Source organism: Pleurodeles waltl, chromosome 3_1 (assembly GCF_031143425.1).
Source record: "Pleurodeles waltl isolate 20211129_DDA chromosome 3_1, aPleWal1.hap1.20221129, whole genome shotgun sequence".
Lineage (NCBI taxonomy): Eukaryota > Metazoa > Chordata > Amphibia > Caudata > Salamandridae > Pleurodeles > Pleurodeles waltl.
This window is the reverse complement of record NC_090440.1, coordinates 1,698,676,289-1,698,689,826: the sequence shown is the minus strand read 5'-3', so window position 1 is coordinate 1,698,689,826 and position 13,538 is coordinate 1,698,676,289.

Genomic DNA, 13,538 nt, shown 5'->3' with positions numbered 1-13,538 from the left:
ATCCAGGAGCATGTGGGACAGGATGAGATATCTGATCCTGGGTGTTGTGATGCTGAGGTGCTGTGATGGTCTGGTCCTGAAATCTGATCCAACAGCGTTCTTTGATCCTGAGGTGCCATATTCCTTGGGAGATACAGCCTTTACAATGCATTTTTTACTACGCAATTCCTTTACCAAGCAGCCTTTACCACACAGGTAAGTATTTGTACCGTTACCATGCAGTTAAGTCATTTTTTAAAAACAAATAACATTATGAAGGTATTTAAAAACAAGAGTTTAGTTGCTGGTAGGGGTAAAAGAAAGTAATGGTAATTTTAGGGTTCAGGAGTGGGTAGTGGTAAAGGGAGGTAAGGGTAATATTAGGGTTTAGTTGTGGTTAGTGGTAAAGGGAGGCTAAGAGGAAATTTAAAAGATGTGTGAAACGGGGTGCCCCAAAAGGAAATAAGAAAAAACTTAACTGTGGAGTTATATGATAGTCAGAGTTTCCATAGGAAAAAGGTTTTATTTTGCTAATAACTTTGGTGCCATTGGACAAATCTTTATGAAACTTTCCAAAAATTGTTCAGTCACTTTAGCTCTTTCCTGGAATGTTTTAGGGTGATTTGTCAAGCAGAGGCCAAGAAAAAAAGGTGGGGGGAAAGGTGGGCCCAGAACACATTTTATTACCCTTGCATTTTCCATAGGTAAAATTAGAAAGTGATACAGAAAAAAAACCTGTACAGAATTACACCGTTAGCAGAGCACTAGATATTTATCCAAGGCATGCTTTTTGTGATTTCTTGTAATTCTGTTGAGCCATTTTAGACATCTGGGTGTAAAATTGATAGAAATCTGTTTTAGCTGGATTCCAGTGGGTGCAATCTGATTGGTCGGTCCCACGAGAGAACCTGCAGGAACTCTCAATCTGTTTGGAAGAGATAACATGAAGAAACATGTTGCAGCCGCCATTTGAGATACAGGGTACTCAGGTCCCTCGTCCTCAAAAACAACAACAAAAAACACATAAGGGGCCAGGGAAGGGAGACCCTGAAGCCCTAGCCCTGCTAGAGGTCCCAGAGGGACCCCTCCCTAGGGAAAAGTCTTACAGTTTGCTGCAGTCCCGCAGGACTCCCGCAGGAGTCAGCATAGCCCTTCTGTGGGGTCCCATGGGATGCCTGCGCAGCAAGGTGCCATCTTCCCACTTGGCCATGCACAGTGAGGTGTCAACTCCCTGCTGTACGCGGCAAGACACCAACCGCTCAAGGGTTGAAAAAAGGGGTAAGGTGGAGCTGTACTTGGGAAAGGTAGTAATTCACTGAGAGGGCACGACCGTTTACAAACCCTAAAGTCAAGGAAATCAACAGTTATATGTAAATTACATGAGTATATCTTGCACTGCTGTGATGAACTGCTTATGACATTATGTATAACATCGTAATAACATCTGAAATCTATTGCGGTGCAAGTTATGCTTCTGTCATTTAAGTATAACTGGTGAATTTCCAGGTTGAATGGTAGTGGTTTTTCAGTTAATTTCTGATTTTTTTTTAACATAAATTAAAATTTTACTTCCTTTCTCAAGCATAACTCTACATTAGCCTTTGTTTTTTTCAAATGATATATATATAAATATAAGGTTTGGGGATCCCGTCCCCCCCAAAAAAAAGACTATATATGTAGTTATATTAGCAATAAAAATGATATTTATTTGTTTTACATATACCTACAATGCGTGGTAAAGGCATCTCCATGGTAAAAGCTGTGTGGAAAAGGCATGCGTGATAATTGCATGCATTGGAAAGTCGTACATTATTTCCTTGGGTGCAACAGTCCTGAGACGCTGTGGCACACTAAGCACTAGGATGCTCTTAGCCTAGCACGCTATGAGCCCATTGCAGGTGATAGCTCACCAGCTACCCTTGACTCCATCAGTAGGCCCTAGTCTTCACTGTGCCCATGTCCACATAGGTAACGGACATGCCTCTAGCCTGCACCCAGCCGACTGCGTAGATGAGGTTACCACAGCAACCTGAGGTCTTGATTCGCAGTCCCTGCTTCCACATCCATTACCTCAAAGTGACCGACTGTCGGGAGTTGCCATTCCGCGAAAAGCAATGCTGATTAGTTGTCATGCAACCCTGGAGTCACCATAGCCCAGACAGTTCAGTCTAATTAGGGTAATTGACTCAAATATAAGAATGTGAGCAGTACGAAAACAAACTGATTCATAACAGCATTTCAGTGTTCCATTTTTCAAAAAGGCTGCATAAAACTTATACAGACCCATTGTCCTGTTACAAGAGGTTGATAAGCCAAGGGGTTTCACAAGGTCAGAATATTTTCACTTTCAATGTTATTCCCTAAACCCCAATTCCAAGTGCAAAATGTATTCCCTTAATCCAGGTACTTAATTTGTTAAATATATAATGGAATCCGAAATTATCATGGGAGCCTGCAGCCAATTTTGTTGAATAACAGTCTTGCAGAATACCAAGACCTAATGTCTCTTTCTTACACCACCATGCTTTTTCTGTTGCTTGCAACTTATTTTTCATCCCAGCTTTTTCCCTTTGTCTCTGTTTTCCTGTCTTTCGCTTCCTCCTTCTTTATTGCTTTGCTACTTTTATCTCTTGTTAGGATGTAAACGAAAGTCCAGTAAATGCAGACCCTAATCGAGAATTAAGTTGTGGTGATGAAAAATAACACAGGGTCCCCAAAAATATGTGCTGGCACCTACCACCAACAGCCACTGGCACAAATTGAGGATTGTCTTAATCAGTTCTGATTTCCAGAAGGAAAACTTTCAACTGTGAATTATACCCAATCACGAGTGACCTGTGCCCGCTCACCCGGGAGGGTGGGCATCACCTTCGCCCCAGGCACCTCAGCCCCTGCCCCAGTCACCCCTGCTGCCCTCAGTGAGGAGGCCATTGACCTCCTCAGGTCCCTCACTGTTGGGCAGTCTACCATTTTGAATGCCATCCAGGGTGTAGAAAGGCAGTTGCAACAAACCAATGCATTCCTGGAGGGCATTCATTCTGGTCAGGTGGCCCTTCATCGAGCTTTTCAGACTCTGGCCTCAGCACTGATGGCAGCCATTGTCCCTGTGTCTAGCCTCCCCACTCCAACTTCCTCCACCCAGACCCAATCTCCTGTACCCCAGCCTATCCCAAGCACACCTCTAGACCAGCATGCACACACGTCAACACACAAGGGAAGCTCAGGCAAACATAAGCACCACACATCCCACAGACACTCACGCAAGCATCAGACACATGCAGACACACCAACATCCACTGCCTCCACTGTTTACCCTTTCTCCTCGTCTCCCTCCTCCCTCCCAGTCTTGTCTACACTCACACCTGCATGCACTACCTCTACAGCCACTACTACCATCACCAGCACACCCACCACCACACCCCGCTCATGTGCAGTCACCACCCCCACTACCATTCACACGTCCCCTGTGTCCTCTCCCAGTGTGTCTGTGACGCCCCCTCCCAAGATACACAAACGCAGGCACACACCCACCCAACAGCCATCCACCTCACAACAGCCTCCAGCGCATGCACCTTCACCCAAAGTCAGCAAACGAACACCTCCTACAACCACAACCTCTTCCTCCACTCCCAAACCCCCTCCAGCTACCCCTCCCAGTGTCTCCAAAAAACTTTTCCTGTCCAACCTCTTTCCCACACCTCCCCCACCCCGTCCGTCTCCTAGGTCCCGAACTAGCACCTCAGCCACAACATCTCGGGGACCAGTGGTGCCAGTAGTCACCGGAATCTGGAGTGCACCGGCCACCAGGGCAGACAGTCCCCCACCTGTGAAGCATCAGACGTTGGCCAGAGCCCGGCGGGAGAGGGGGAAGACTCCAGCCACCAAAGCTGCTCCCAGCGGTCCCGGTGGGAGTGTGGAGTCAGCTGCGACACCTTCCAAGGTGGGGAAGGGCCACAAGAAACCAGGAAAGTCTGGGAAAAGCAGCACGGCGGAGGAGACCGCCATCATCCCCGCTGCCCAGGAGGCCACAGCCGTCATCCCCGCTGACCAGGAGGCCACAGCCATCATCCCCGCTGACCAGGAGGCCACAGCCGTCATCCCCGCTGACCAGGAGGCCACAGCCGTCATCCCAGCTGACACAGAGAGGACTGCCGGTACAAGCCCCACTGGGCTAGAGAGGACCGCCAGCACAAGCCCCGCTGGGCCATGAAGGACCGCCAGCACCAGCCCCACTGGGCGATGAAGGACCGCCAGCACAAGCCCCGCTGGGCCATGAAGGACTGCCAGCAGCTGAGTCACTGCAAAGGAGCCCGCCACTCCAAGCACCGCTGAACAGGGCACCGCTGAACAGGGCACCGCCATCTCAAGCACCGCTGAACAGGGCACCGGCGTCTCAAACACCGCTGAACAGGGCACCGCCGTCTCAAGCACTGTTGAACAGGGCACCGCCGTCTCAAGCAACGCTGGCCCATGAGCGCCAAGGGCACTGACGCTACTGAGTCCGTCACGGGCAGAATGAAGCACTCTGGGCACCATGCCCCCTCCAGAACCAGTGGAGAGATCCATCCACTACCTCTGTCCTTAACAGGATGAAGACCTCTGGGCACAATGCCCCCTCCAGAACCAGTGGAGAGATCCATCCACTACCTCAGTCCTTAGCAGGATGAAGCACTCTGGGCACAATGCCCCCTCCAGAACCAGTGGAGAGATCCATCCACTACCTCTGTCCTTATCAGGATGAAGCACTCTGGGCACCATACCCCCTCCAGAACCAGTGGAGAGATCCATCCACTACCTCTGTCCTTAGCAGGATGAAGCACTCTGGGCACAATGCCCCCTCCAGAACCAGTGGAGAGATCCATCCACTACCTCTGTCCTTAGCAGGATGAAGCACTCTGGGCACAATGCCCCCTCCAGAACCAGTGGAGACTGTTATCCACTTGAGAGACTGTGGCTTTACACTCCCCAGGATTGAACAGTGGGCAACCCACCCACTGTAGAGACTTGAGAGACTGTGGCTTTGCACTCCCCAGGATTGAACAGTGGGCAACCCACCCACTGTAGAGACTTGAGAGACTGAGGCTTTGCACTCCCCAGGATTGAACAGTGGGCAACCCACCCACTGTAGAGACTTGAGAGACTGTGGCTTTGCACTCCCCAGGATGAAACAGTGGGCAAACCACCCACTGTAGAGACTTGAGAGACTGTGGCTTTGCACTCCCCAGGATTGAACAGTGGGCATGTGGCCCTCTTGTGGATTTGGCGTTGTGCATTCAAGCGGCTGAGGTGCCCCCACGTTCCCTCCCCCTGAGGTGCCTGTTTTCTTGCTCTCTGATGCCCTTGCAGTGTTCTCTTCGTCATGGTCAGGGATCTTGTGTGGGCCTCGCCCATACCGTGTGGGCCCAGTGTTCCACGGACTTACTGGGAGCACTACCTGGACTACTATGCTTGGTGTATATTTTGTTAATGGTGTATATATATATATATTTTTGCATACTTGCTCTTAATATATTACAATGGTTACACTCAATTCCTTTTGTCTTCGCATTCTTCCGGGGGGGTTGGGGGGTGTGTCTATCACGAATTAATATGTATTAGTGTGTGTGTTGTAGTGGGTGAGGGTGGGGTTGGGGGTGTTGCGTGTGTGTCCCTGTATTTTCCCTCCCCCCACCCCTGTGTCGTAGGTGCAGTACTCACTGTGGTCTTTGCCGCCGGCGTTCATGCTCCTGGTAGAGGAGCAGGAAGACTATCGCAGGGAGAATTTGGAGTTCCGGCTCCATGGTGTCCTAGTTCTTCGTGGGGTGTGTAGAGGTGAGCGTTTTCCCTTCGGAATCCTGTTTCCGCCGTGTTTTTATCCGCGGTGAGTCCACCCCGGAAAAAGTGGCAGATTGGTAGGTTGTGATACTGTGGGCAGTACTTTGTCCTCCGCCTGTATGTTGGCGGTGACCGCCGCGCTGTTTGTCTGTACCCCCGTGGCGGTCGGAGTGTTAAAGTGGCAGTCTTTGTTGGCAGTTTCCGCCACGGTCGTAATTGCTAAATTTTTACCGCCGGCCTGTTGGCGGTCTTACCGCCGCTTTAACACCGACCGCCAGGGTTGTAATGACCACCTAAGTCTTGTCCTGCTTTAAGTATCCAGTGTATATATTGTGGTAAGATTGGTCACTTTGCAAAGGTGTGCCAAAGTGAGCGTCGTGCAGGCAGCATGGTGACATCATTGGTGGAGGATAATGATGGTTTGGTGGAGAATTTGATGGGAGAAGTTCAAGACATGGTGCTTGTGGTTGATGGAGGTGTAGTGAAGTGTGGTGACCCCGAAAATTGTGTTGACCCCTACGTACTTATAAGCTTGGGTAACAAACAGTAGGCTTGTTAGTAGACTCAGGTGCCAGGATCACAATGATCATACAGGAACTGTTCTGTCAGAATTGGAAGGTATGTGCTGTTTGCCACCTGACAGAGCTTAAGTCTCTTATAAGGGAAGGAGAATTGAACTGCAAGGTTATTTTGAGGAAATTATGGAATTCAGACGGAGACAGATATATGGAATAATTGATGTTGCAGTTAAAGTCCTGAACACTGTAGGTTGGTATGGTATTACAGCCAGGTACTGTGACCAAGTAACGGTGATTAGAGATTCCAACGAGATTGAAGATTTTTTAAATTAATTCCCTAAAGTGTTCTCTGGGGGGTTGGGAAGATTAAAGGGGTTTAAACATAAAATCAAAGTTATGGTGAATGCTACACGTGTTAAACATAAACTAAGGAGTGTGCCATTTAGTATCAGGGACGAATTGGAGAAGGAATTAGAAAGCTTACGCGAAAACGGGATCATTGAACCCATTGAATCCTCATTATGGGTTTCGCCTTTGGTGGTAGCAAAGAAAAAGAATGGTGAGCTGAGAGTATGTGTGGATCTGAGTGCACTTAACAAAGAGATTTGGGTAGACTCTAATCCTTTACCTAAGATAAGTGAAACGTAGTCTACCATTAAGGATGCCAAGGTCTTTACTAAACTAGACTTGGCTACTGCATACCATCAGGTTGAGTTGGATCCAGATTCCAGGTATTTAACAGCATTTGTGTCACCTTTGGGAACTTTCCAATATTGCTGCATGCCGTTTGGTCTGGCCTCTGCAGTTTCAGTTTTCCAAAGGATAATGAGCACACTACTTAAAGATGTTTCTAATGTGCTAGTTTTTCAAGATGATGTTTTGATCTATGTGTATTACCAACTAGAGCACAACAAGATTGTAAAGCAGGTGTTGGAAAAATGTATGATTCATGGGGTTGTTCTCAGAAAAGTGCCAATTTATAAAGTCATCTGTAGAATACCTAGGTCATGTAATTTCGGCAGATGGTATTTATCCAAAACAAGGTTTTATTCTCGTTTCATTCCTGATTTTGCAACAAAGGCCAGGCCTATATCTAATTTGTTGAAGCACAGAGATGGTTGCAAATGGGATTCAGAATGTGCAAATGTGTTTGAGGAAATAAAACAACAACTATCCAAGGCAAAGGTGTTAAAGCCTTATGATCATGATCTCCAGTGCTGTCTGACGGTACATGCAAGTAACATAGGTGTGGGGCAGTATTAACGCAAACATATGCGGTCGCAAATGGCATCGCAGTTACCATCCACTTCAAGTGGATGGTAACCCAATCGCAAATTGGAAGGGGTCCCCATGGGACCCCTTCCAGTTTGTGACTGGAGCCCAAAATATTTTTTCAGGGCAGGGAGTGGTCCAAGGGACCACTCCCTGCCCTGAAAAAAACCGAAACTAAAGGTTTCGGTTTTTTTTGAAGTGCAGCTCGTTTTCCCTTAGGGAAAACGGGCTACACTTAAAAAAAAAAAAAACTGCTTTATTTAAAAGCAGGTCGCTAACATGGAGGTCTGCTGACGTCAGCAGGCCTCCATGTTAGCGAGTGCCTATACTCGCAATGGGGCCGCAATTTGCGACCCACCTCATGAATATTCATGAGGTGGGTCATTGCGACCCCATTGCGAGTTGCAGTCGGTGTCTGAGACACCGTACTGCATAGCAATTTGCGACTTGCAAATTGCGAGTCACAGGGACTCGCAATTTGCAAGTCGCAAATTGCTTTTTTCCTACATCTGGCCCAGGGTCTCTGAGGCTTTGAACAATCCAAGAGCCAGATTTAAGAAATGAGGTGCTGCATCTAATGCAGCGCTACTTTACTTGCGCCCCTAAGCGTCCCCCTACCGCCACCATGAGTGTGCCGTTTTTAATATATGGCACCCTACGGCGCAGGGAAGGGGCAATAGCATCAAAAATGTTGCTGATATTGATGTACTATGTAGGATTAGCACCAAAATTTTGGTCCTAAGCCTGCAAAGTACATAAGGGCCCATTGAAAGCAATGATGTGCCCCGTTTAACGCCTGTTCTGTGCAGGCGTTAAAAGTAGCCACATAAAATGATGCAGTGGAATTTCCTAGATTTCACTGTACCATTTTTGCGGTCCACCTAGCGGGGGAATGTCCCTTTTGCATACATTATGCCTGGCACAGCCATAATGCGGCACAAGGGATGACAAAGTCGTGAAATGCATGCATTGCTCCACTTTGTAAATATGCCATGATGAATTTGGCCTCGTTGGGCCACATTAGCGTAAAACAAATGACGCTAATGTGGCACAAGGAGGTGCTAGGCCCTCTCAAATCTGGACCCAAGTGCAACAGCGCAGATTCTTTTGTTTATTTCCTCTATAGCATTTTATGTTTAGTCTACATGCACTTAAGATTTTAATTTTTTTGAATCTTTAAGGCAGCAACTGAAAGAAGTAAAATCTTGCACAGAAACACATCTTTTATCCAAAGCATATCCACCTTTGCCTGCTCCAACACCCCAAACTTCCATCCAGTCCCCTCCTCTGTGCTCCACAGAAGTCAATACGACTGCACCTGACACACCAGCCACCCCACCCCCTCAATCTATTACCTGTTCTTTAAAGTCTATAATACAGTACCTGATCTACTGTGGAAAAATCTCTAAATTCATGATTGATGGTGTCTCAACTTTTCAATTCATCTCCCAAATTTGCCCCGACTTTATTAACCATCATCACCCCTAAACCTCAGTGTACTCTCTCCCTTCTTTACTTTCCAAATCTTTTCCTGTCTGCCCAAGGGTTAATGGTTGGAAATACTTAGCTCCTGACCTCCTCAGACTCTAAATATTCCTCCCCAAACTGTGCCCTATCTTACCTCTAACCAATCCCATGTCCCCACCTGCTGCAGCCTATGCCACGAGTCCAAAAAAGCCCAGGGGGATTCTGGCTTCTGGCCTCTGCTCCCTGGGACTCGCCATTACAACATTGCTCTGCATACAAATATCCTAAACAGGCAGGCCCAGAATGGCTACACCGGGCACTGGATGTTTTCCAAGTGGGCTAGCAGGTTGGGGGCTGGGTTCACTGCAGGTGGGGCCTGCTTTGTTGCTGTAGACTGACCAGCCTAGTTTCCTGCCTGCAGCAACTAAATACATAACGTACAACAGAGGGTTATAATGCGTACTTCAAAAAACCTGTGTTTGCATTTGTGTGTCTCCTGTCTCCTGCAGGGTAGCCATGTTGACTTTCAGGACTTTGGAGGGGGAGGGTGGAATGATCTGCTGTTGCTTGGCTACCAGTACATACATGATAAAGACTCTTCAAATTTCAAAACAGTGTATGCCATTATAATGTGATCTTTGCATCGTTTATCAGTATTTCACTATTGCACTGATTTGCAGTTGTTATTGCAGTTGGTAGAAGTGAAAGATTCTAATCATGAACTTAGAAACTTTCATGCCCCCAGCATCACCCTGATGATGATTCTATTGGTTAACCAAGATGAAAGACTTATTTTTTCCTGCTACTTGTGGCCAAGGGTGTTACTATAGTTGGAGTAACAATATAGTGTTTTGCTTTTGTGCAGCACACACTCCAAAACTGATGTATTTCAAAGTGTTCTCATGCTGTGATGAAGAAAAATGAGGCACTGTGAAAAAGTAATTGCTAACATCAGACAATGTAGCCAAGTGGAAGCCAGGACTGATGCAAGGTTTTTGTGTAATTCAGCCACCACATGGTTATCTCATTTACTCTCCTGTTTCAGATCAAAGCGTAATGCTTTGTGTTTAATTCTTTCAGGCTTTAAATGCACGGTGTTAAATAGATCCATGCTATGCATGTTTCATAAGGCTTGGTGGTGGTAGTGAGGGGGAAGAATGATGTTTGAAGTATTCCTAGGTACAATTTGAAATATGCTGGTGCAACTCGAGTAATTTAGGGAAATTTCAAGTTGTGCAAGTTATGCGAAATTTCTCAAATTAAGGCATTATGCCACTTTATTTAATTACATACCATTCTCTGTAAAAAATGACCATGAATGGTGCAATCCGCTGTAAAACTTTACTGTGAATGCATAGGAACAACAGAACGTGAGCGGCGGTTGTTTGCAGTGCTCTTGGTTAAATGCATCCTTGCACTAGGATGCATTTCACACTAAAGTATAGCACAAGTGACAGATTTGCATTTTGCATAATTACACGTAACTTCAAAATATTTCCCCATAATTTTGCATAATTATACGAAAGTAAATTACGTTGAAATGAAAACCAGAGCACCTACCTTTGATCAGTGCATTGCTACTTTTGCCCTACATAGGTAAAACTCTTTATTTATTATTATCCGTTCTTAAATTAATTCATCCACCCTCTGCTCACTTTCCAACTATTCATTCATTCAGCCCTGCAGCCCTGCGTCCAATCTCAACACATCCAATCATTGGTCAAGGGTCCAGGATGAAAAATGCGTTGTAAAACGCTCTATGTGGCATATTTATGAGCCCCTAGCACCACCTTGCGCCACATTTGCGGCATTTATTTCAACACAAATGTGGTGTTAAGGTGGCATTTCCCATGAAACATATTTACAAAGTGGTGCAATGCCTGCGCCAGGCATAAAGTATTCAAGAGGGGTGTTCCCCTATGAGATTTTCTTGAGCAATTTTTTCGCCACTTTTAACGCCTGCTCAGAGCTGGCGTTAAAAGGGGGCTTCCATTATTTTGAATGGGCCTCTACGTACATCAATAGCGTCACATAGAATGACACTATTGCCCCCTACCCTGCGCCATGGTGCACCGTATTTTAAATATGGCGCACACATGGTGGCGGTAGGGGGGCGCTGGGAAAGTGCAGCGCCACTTTCCAAAAATCCCTATATTTGCAATAAAAAAAAAAAATCCCAGGTGAAGAGCCCCCCACCCAAAAAAATCATCCCTCCCCTTGCTGTGGTCAGGCTCGCTCACTGCATGCAGTATGAGGGCTGGTCTGATACCATGTGCCAGGGCTGCTTTTCGTTCCCAGCCCGACCCTACAAACAGGTGGGTTCACAGCTCTGAATCATTTCTGTTTCCACTGGTCTCTGTTTACAGTCACGTTTCCTAATGGCACATGCAGCACTCCGAGCTTTAGCCAATTGTCGCTTCTTATAAAGATATGATTCATATACTTCACCGAAAACATGCTGCAGCTCAAACAAATAACCTCCAAAATGTCCATATACACAATATTAAACAAATCGCTGCAAGCACTTGCTGTGCTTGTAGCAGGGCAATAAAATGGCGCGCGACTCTCATTCGGGTAAAGACTGTCATTGGCATTTGCACAGTAAACAATCGGCCATTGGTATGGCATCAAATTCAGTAATTCAGATACAAATGCAGCAATTTTAGAAAGCATTAGCAAATCCATAGGTTTGATTTGTATTTCAAGTCCGGACTGAAATATTGGAAAACAGCATGTTACAGGGAGAAGAGGAAACACAAAACGAGTTTGTTCTGCCTACAATACATCTATGAGTAGAAGAACCGAATGTGTGGTGATTTAGTATACTTTAAGATGTTCAAAGAGTCTGCCAAGCGTTACAGTCAGTGGCACAAGAACTAGGGGTGTGCTTAATTTGTGAAAGAATAAGTACCGGTGCCCGAAATGTCTAGAAGCTGGTGGCCGGTGCAATTAAACATCAGCACACCGAATGCCAAAGCTGGTAGTCTTTAATCCACTACCTGATACACTCTGTCCCTTTTTCTCTCTCTCTTGCAGGTTCCCCGTTTCTCCTTTTGCGACGATTTGGCATCTTTTTCTTCCTCCGTCGTTCTGATCTATATGTTTTTCCCTCTCTTACACTAGGTAACCATATGAGGAAGGAAATAAGTGCCAGTCCTCAAAAATAAATACAGGGGGCCTCCACTGTCAACCACCGTCTCAAATTAATCACTGGGTACAGGAGGTGCTGTAGAACCCCTTAAAACTTGAAACAATTTTGGAGAGTGATCAAAGGTTTTTCTTCTGGCTGCATTTGTTGTGCTTTCAAATACAGACTGTCACATATCCCCTACACTTGTTCCAGGACCCGTGATTACAACTTTTTGTATCTACTTTTGGGATATTGGAAACAAAAATATTGTTTGGATAGAATATTGTGTCAAAAAAACGAGGACCAAAATATAGAGAAGTGAAGTGCAAATAGGTAAGTATAGGTTTACTATTCTTAACTCCATATCTACGTATCTTGACAATATATATCACATACATGTGGAGTTATATATAGTAAAACTTTGCGTATCTATGGAAGCTTACCGTCACAATATTTTTGTCCTCGATAGTCTTGATGATATTTTATCCCATGAAATTTCAGTTTGCGTTAGTCCCTTTTTGGGCAATATAATGGAGAAAGAAGTGTGAAAGACCGGCGTGTAAATTATAATCACGGAAAAGATGAAAACATATAGGTAGCTTCACAGCACCAGTACAACTAGAGGGACAGTGGAGTGCCGTGTGCAGATAAACCAAATGATGGGTGCGGTCAGAGAAGGCCAGTAATCCACATATGAAGGCAGAGATGAGGTCAAATGAGTAATAGACTGAAAGCTGGCGACATGAGCAGTAGCCATGCAACTTTTTTTAAAGGCAGGGTATAGGAAGCTGGACTCTGCAGTACCCCCCACTTTCTGGTTTTTGATGCACCTTTGACTGATGTGAACTGGGTTCCTGTTAACTAGGTCCCCAGTGCTAGTGTTCCTTCTCTAAACCAGACATCTAGTCACTTGATCCCCAAGTGGCCAGGCCCTTTAGCACCTCTGTAAGTTATTAGTAAATGGTACCTCTGGTACCTAGGGCCTAGGTACTAAAGAGTGTTCCTAAGAACTGCAGCATAACTGGTGCTACTCTAAGGGGCCCAGCACCAAACTCATGCAGACTGCCACTGCAGGCTGTGTGACAAGGTGCTCCAAAAAGTGAACACACAACATGGCACTCAATTGTGCACCATGTTCCCTAACATTGCATTTAATATTTGTAAGTCGCCCCTACAGCAAGCCCTACATGCCTAAGGCAGGGTGCATTATATTATAGGTGAGGGCATATCTGCATGAGCATAATGCCCCTACTATGTCTCTGTCGATTCTTTAGCATAGTAAGTGAAAAGGGAAGCCATTTTAAATGTATGTGCTGGACATTGGTCACTACGAGTTCCCCAGCTACATGATGGCTTCA